Raw genomic sequence first — 7,146 nt, 5'->3', positions numbered from 1 at the left:
GGGGCCATGGCGACGGCTACGGCCATGGCCACGGCTATGGTTATAGTCGTGGCCATGACTACTGTAACACAATGCCAATGAGTCCATACAATTATTCAATGAGAAGATCCATGATGATGGAGCAACCTCACTACTATGGTCATCATACTTCTTCATATCCTAGGTAATATGTCATCTTATGCTTGATATAATCTAGACATATACTATGAAAATTGTATATGAGGTGGTTGTTGGGAATTGGGAGTATGATTAAAGGCGTGATTTGAACTTTATGGTTTGTAATTTCTAGGGGATGTGATTGGTAATTGGTTTTAAATTTAAGTTTTGTACATATTAAATGAATTTTCTTAATATAAAAACAAATTTTGAATTGAAGTTATTAAATTTGGTCGAACCTGTATATAGATTTCTAGCTCTGCCCCTAGTGGTAAGGTGACGGGGTAGCGGGAATGGGGGTTTGGCACAGGGGGTGAGTGGGGAGAGGGGTGAATGTCATTTTTTGTAGTCGTGAAATTATTGTTATGTCATAGTATGTTTAGGGAATTTTTTTATAAACTTGAATTTGTTCTCTTCCTAGAATGGTATAACACCAAATTCTACACAAATTATACATTTTTTGACTGAAAATGCTTGTGTATTTTGCAGGTTTAGGCCATTTTACTACTAATTATTTTATCTATGAGGAAATATGCTGGAATGGATTATGGGCTTATGGCTATTGAAAGATATATTTTAGCAGTTCAATTAATTTATGTGCTAATTAAGCTACTGTTAATGTGGAACTCTATGCTTTAATCTTAACTTTTAATTAATTATTAGACGTATCTTTCAGAAGTTAAGGGGAAATGATATTTTTATAGCCCATCCATGTCTACCTATTATGTCAATTACGTTTTGTAACTATGGAATTGATGAACTAGATATTAGATTCTTCACGAACAGTTACACCTTAGACTTATCTTGACCAACCACTAGAGGCGGAGTTAGGTGGATCTTCTTTGGTTTGGATGAATCCACTAATTTTTTCGTAGATCCTGTATTTGTATTAGAAATTGAATAAATATATAATATATATGTATATTAACTTGTGAATCCCCAACAAAAAGATTGACAACTCAATGGTAAAGAATGATCGGTGGATTGCCTTTCATACTAGTGTTGTAGGTTCAAACCTTTTTTTTATTTATTCAAGGAAACATGTTTTGCAATATTTTTCTCTTCTGTCCTAAAATTTAGAACCCCCAAACTAGGGGTGTACATGGCCGGGTTGGTTCGAGTTTTTCAAATATCAAACCAAACCATTTGTGTCGGGTTTTTAAATTTATAAACCAACCAAACCAAACCAATAAAACTCGGGTTTTTCAACCTCGGATTTTTTTGGGTTTTTGGATTTTCGGATTTTTCCGGTAAAGTATTCATACAAGCATATAATTTACTTGTATTTCAAATATTTCTTTAGTCCTACCAAAATACAACTATTTAAGGCGTTTCTTAAGAAAGTTACACAAAATATGATATGATTAATGACACTAAAATATCCAACAAAAAAAATAATAATGAAACGCGCAAAACAAATATTACAAATTATTAAGTCATAATGAAAATGATCATAATTTAAGAGTACTAAATCATGCTAAAATAAGTTTAATAAGTATTAGTTACCTAACTAAATATTAAAGGAAATTAAAATTAGATTATGTATTTTAATTGCCTAAACCTATGTAAAACTAAAGAACAAATATTCAATATTATTGTCATTCTTAGTGTTGAATTGATTTTCTTTTTGCATTAGTATTAATTTGATTTTGATTTAAGTTTTATTATAATTACCAACATTTATGGACTATAATCTTTATTGGACAATTAAGAATTCTAACTTTCAAACATGAAATAACATATTAAAAGATAAAAACTATGAAAAAGTATAAGAAATATTTAAAAATTATATCAAAGTAAATATTTTTACGTATGAAATAAAATTTTAAAATTATATATATAATGTCGGGTTGATTTGGTCTCTGGTTGTTTTTTTTTTAGTTGAAACCAAACCAGCCCAAATATAGTCGGGTTTTTTTTCTCCAATACCAAACCAAGTCAAACCAAACCACTAATCGGGTATTTTTTTCGGTTTGACTCGGTTTACGATTTGGTTCGGTTTTCGGTTCGATTTTGTACACCCCTACCCCAAATTCTTAATTTTGACTCCGCCGTTGCCAACCACCGCCATCTTGACCAATTACCTCCATCCTGAACGTGCAAATACACCGCTTTCCTCTCTCTTGTCCTGACGAGCCTAAACAACTTCATTAATTTTTTCATAAATGTCCTGTAGTTCCTCATACAAACATTCAAATACTATTATGTTAATCATCATGATCGTTGTCCTCTCTTCTCACAATCTCATACCTCTCTTTGGGAATGTACAAAATCAAACCGAAAATTAAACAAAATTGCAAATCAAGTCAAATTGGAAAAGAACTAGACTAATAGTTTGGTTTGACTTGATTTGGTATATGAAAAAAAAACGTGACTATACTTTATTTGATTTGGTTTTAACTAAAAAAAGTTAACCGAGACCAAATCAACCCGGCATTATATTTTATTTTATACGTAAAAGTATTTACTTGGATATAATTTCTAAATATTTCTTTTACTTTTTATCTTTTAACATATTATTTCAAGTTTTTGAGACTTACAATTTTGAATGGTCCAATAGAGGTTATAGTCTAGTTTTCGCGCAACTTGTAAAGATTATGAAAACTTACCAGTTTAAGAGGAAAAAAATGATGTTTAGTTGAGAAAAGAGAGGAAAAAATTTGTAGAGAGAGCAAAATCGAGCAAGAAGAGAGAGGAGACAATGATTTCTTTTACCGCGTATTAAATATGTTTGAATGTTATTAAGACGCTCCTACAGATCTGATTCTGATTGTAAATAGTTAAGATTTAGACCTAAAAACCAGACATACTTAATGGACTGAATCAACATATGATTAAGTGGGCTGAATCAGAATATGATTAAAAATGATATGAATACTAAATTATTGGGACTAAATTGTACCTTCTTCCTTTATGGAGGGACCTGCAAATTGCAATTGCATACTCAATTTAGTACCAAGCAAAAAAATGAGAATATTTGTATGCATGATTACTCAATTCATGTCCATTTTTACTTTCTTTAATTCGACTTTCAGTTTCAGCGGAGTTCATTCAAATTCCAATGGAATTCGAACCCTCAGAAGTTCCTCTGCAACCCCTCTCCACTACAAGGTAATTGCAACTGCAATGGAGATACTAATGGGGTTTTTGTTTTTGCTTATTAATTTGTTCATATAAGTTAACAATCCACTTTCCTAAAGTCTAAACCCTGTTATTGCGATACTAATAAGTCAAAACAATTTCTTCTTTTTGTCCTTTTCAATAGATGCTTTCACCATTATACTTCGAATTTGTCTTCTTTTTTTTTACAAGTGGGGTGTCCGGACCAGCTTTCCCACACCTCGACTAGTTTTACGGTATACATGTGGAAAGAATTACCTAGTGTTTTTGTATGTGTTGAGATTTGAACTTGAGACCTCATGTTCTCAACCCACTTCGTTGACCACTAGGTCACACAATTGGGTGCTTGAATTTGTTAGTATTTGTTTGTGGATGGAAGGAGTAAAGACATAATCTTGTATAAAATTTTGATTTTCATTTGCCTGAATGTGTTTGCTTATGTTCTGTATGTGATGTCAGGCACAAGTGTTCTGCTTGTTTCAAGCAGTATAAGAAGAAGGAACATCTCATTGAACATATAAAAATGTCTTATCATTCAGTTCATGACCCCAAATGTGGTGTTTGTAACAAGCATTGCAAATCGTTTGAATCACTAAGGGAGCACGTTGCTGGTCAGTTATTGTGCTTAGACTATGAATTTCTTTAGGTGTAAATGCTCTCTAAGCTTTCTTTTCACTAAACATTTAGGTCCATTGTCCAAAGTGAAATGTTCAAGCATCTTTGCGGAAAGAGGCTGCATTTTGTGTCTGAAAATCTGCAGCAGCGTGGACTCTCTCAACGAGCATGAGGAAATGTGTCATCTAGCCACTCCTCGACCCATTGTGAGTTGATGACTTTTCTCTCTGGATGCATTCTCAAGAATCAGTCATTCAGTTGCACTTAGATACTCTAGATGTATGTTTAGTTGCTGGAATGTGTATTTATAATTGTTGTAGGATACAATAGAGATGCTTTATTCAGAAGACGAAGTGGATATAAGTAATGGAATTAGCAGCATAAGAAATCGGGAAGCAGTTGCCCTAGATTGTGAAATGGTTGGAGGGGGAAGTGATTGCTCTCTAGACCTTTGTGCAAGGGTATGCCTAGTTGACGAAGATGAGAAGCTTATTTTTCACACTTTTGTTCTACCTCAGATTCCTGTGACTGATTATAGGTATCTGCTGGCAAATTAACATATATATTTATAGTTTGTGGTAACATTTTTAGCATTGCACCTTTTCATACTTCCTCATCATTGTGTGCCAGGTATGAAATTACTGGTATAACGGAGGTAAATCTATGAGATGCCATGCCTCTGAATGAAGTCCGGGAGAGAATTCTCCAGATTCTTCACAATGGAGAGTCAATTAGTAGAGTAAGATTGGATGGTGGAAGAGCAAAAGTACTTGTTGGCCATAACCTTGAGAAACACCTGGATTGCTTGAAAATGAATTATCCTGATCATCTTTGGAAGTAAGTTTATGTTGTTTTTTCCTTTCTAATAAATGAAAGTCATTTTCTCGGAACCTTGAATCCTGTATTATTATGTCCAGACATGGTCCTGATCTGTATTAGGTGTATTACACCATTCACTGCCATACATTAACATGGACGGCTTGTTTATCCATAATTTGACATAACATGCTTCTTTAAGAGCACCAAAATAGTCAAGTTGCGCGCAATTTGGCGTGGACAACACCGTTCTTAAAAAGAAAAAGAGAAAGGGAGTAGCTTATAATTGACTATTGTTGTGGGTGGAGCATTAATGCTTAAGTTGAAGAAGATTTGTTCTTGATATGGACCTATTAACTCGCTTAATCAGGTACTGATGTCAAGAAGCCTAGTATTTTTTGCGAGGCCCTTGCTGCATGTTTTTTGTTTGCTCACTTAGGTAAGGCGTTAAATGGCCCTCTTTGTGTAATTTCCAACCCCTAAGGTTTTTTCTTGATGTTCCTCTAAATGCTGGTACGTTGATCCTTCTACTTGCTGGGATCATCCAAATATTTACTCCACCCCAAGTACCATGATACTCCCCCACCCCACCCCACCCAAGAAGATAAATTTCTGACTCCTCTACATGAACTGGTTTTGAACTCCCACATCATCAAGAAGTTAGAATCTCTATACAGATAAAAATAAAGTTAAGAGTCTAGCTATTTTTATGCAGAATTTGGTTATATCATGATTTCAATATAAGCAATTATGTCCAGCACCATCCATTTTAATCCTTCTGGCCTAATCCATTTCCTGTAAAATGATTTTCTCGAGCCTAGGGTCTATCGGAAACAGTCTCTCTACCTCAGAAGCATAGGGGTAAGGTCTGTGTACATCTCCCCTCCCTACACCTCACTTGTGAGAATCTTCTGGATGTTGTAATCACTCAGCATGCTGAATTGCTATGCATCAGTATCAATAATAGTTATGTTTCACTTTTATGTGTGGTGAAACCTGTAAAAACAAATTCAAGAAATTTGGATCTATTAAAAAATGTGTATATTTGTTAAAATTCAAGGTCGGTACCTAATAAATGTGTTAGCGTAAAAGTCAAGGTTAGAACTTCATAAACTTGTTCATTTAAGTCCTTCCATGATGCCTTGATTTCCTTCCATCAATGGGAGAATATGTGGTTGTCACAGAAAGTTGATCAGCGAGCTTGTGCTGACTTTTCTTGTAATCCATTTTGACAAATTCGAACAGAAGAGATGAAGATAAAAGTAACAATTATCATATCAATTGTTCATGTTCTCTGTATTTTTCTGTCAAGTTGGGTATATGGAAAAGTGATTTCCATATGCCTTGGAGATATTTTCTGCACGAGATGCATCCCCCTATCCATGGCCTGAAATACTCATGTCTTGCTTTCATTCTATGCAGAGATACTGCAACATATCGCCCCCTGATGAAGACCAATTTCGTCAGCCACTCTCTGAAATACCTAACCAAGACTTATCTAGGGCAAGCAACTTGCTCACTCTCATGTTTAGTTTTATTTTATCTTCGTATTTTTGTTGGTCAGGTTTGTCCATTATATTCCCATGGTTCGTTTAACTTTGATATCCCCCTGCTAGCGAAGAAAATGTTCAGTCACTGTTGGTTTCTTGTTTACATGGAGCTTGAACGAGGCAATTCAGGCCCTCTTCCGTGCTATGCTAACTGAAACTTTTGGACCGAAACAGATATGATATTCAAGTTGGTTTCCATGATCCTTACCAAGATTCAGTGTCTGTCATGCGGTTGTACAAGAGGATCCGCTCACAAGACCACCCAATGGAAGGGACTATTAGGGTATCAAATTCACCAGCTCTAAGCTTTAGCAGTAGCTCTGATCCATGGAAATCCATGGCACACGAGAACATGACGCCTAATGAGCTCTTAGAGATATCAAGATCCAACTATAAGTGTTGGTGTCTAGATTCACGGGATGCAGCGCGCGTAGAGGTGAGTGATGGTGATGCTCTTGCCTGAAGAAAAGTTGGCTATCTACACATTTTATTTCTACTTGCTAATATAGAGGTATTTCTTCTTCTTATTCTATTCTACTACTAGATAATGTTGCCCGTGCTATGCACGGGCCCAATAATATAAATGGTATGTTTGGGGCTAATAACCGAGTTTTTGAAGCGATTGCTTGCGTGGATAAAGGAATGAGTTTTTTTATCACAAACCTGTACTTTCTTTGACCCTATTTAAGGCATAATAAGACTACCCACAGACAACATTTTTGAAATATTTTATGTTGTCAATTATCATGATTTATAGTATTTTTACGCAATTTTTAAATATAAAAAATAAGACAAATAAATTAAAATGGACCCAATATATGTTATTTTTGTTGTCTCAATTTATGTGACAAAAATGAAATTTAAAGAGTCATCCAAATTTGCACTTTTT

General features: G+C 34.6%; 1 pseudogene; it reads left to right on the top strand.

Moving 5' to 3' along the window:
* Positions 1-3,128: 3,128 nt before the first annotated feature.
* LOC102583108 (RNA exonuclease 4-like) lies at positions 3,129-6,786 on the top strand (annotated as a pseudogene).
* The last annotated feature ends 360 nt before the right edge of the window (positions 6,787-7,146 follow it).

The sequence above is a fragment of the Solanum tuberosum genome, unplaced genomic scaffold (assembly GCF_000226075.1).
Source record: "Solanum tuberosum cultivar DM 1-3 516 R44 unplaced genomic scaffold, SolTub_3.0 scf00207, whole genome shotgun sequence".
In the NCBI taxonomy this organism is placed as follows: domain Eukaryota; kingdom Viridiplantae; phylum Streptophyta; class Magnoliopsida; order Solanales; family Solanaceae; genus Solanum; species Solanum tuberosum.
Note: the sequence above shows the minus strand (reverse complement) of the source record. Positions and strands in the feature narration are given on the sequence as shown.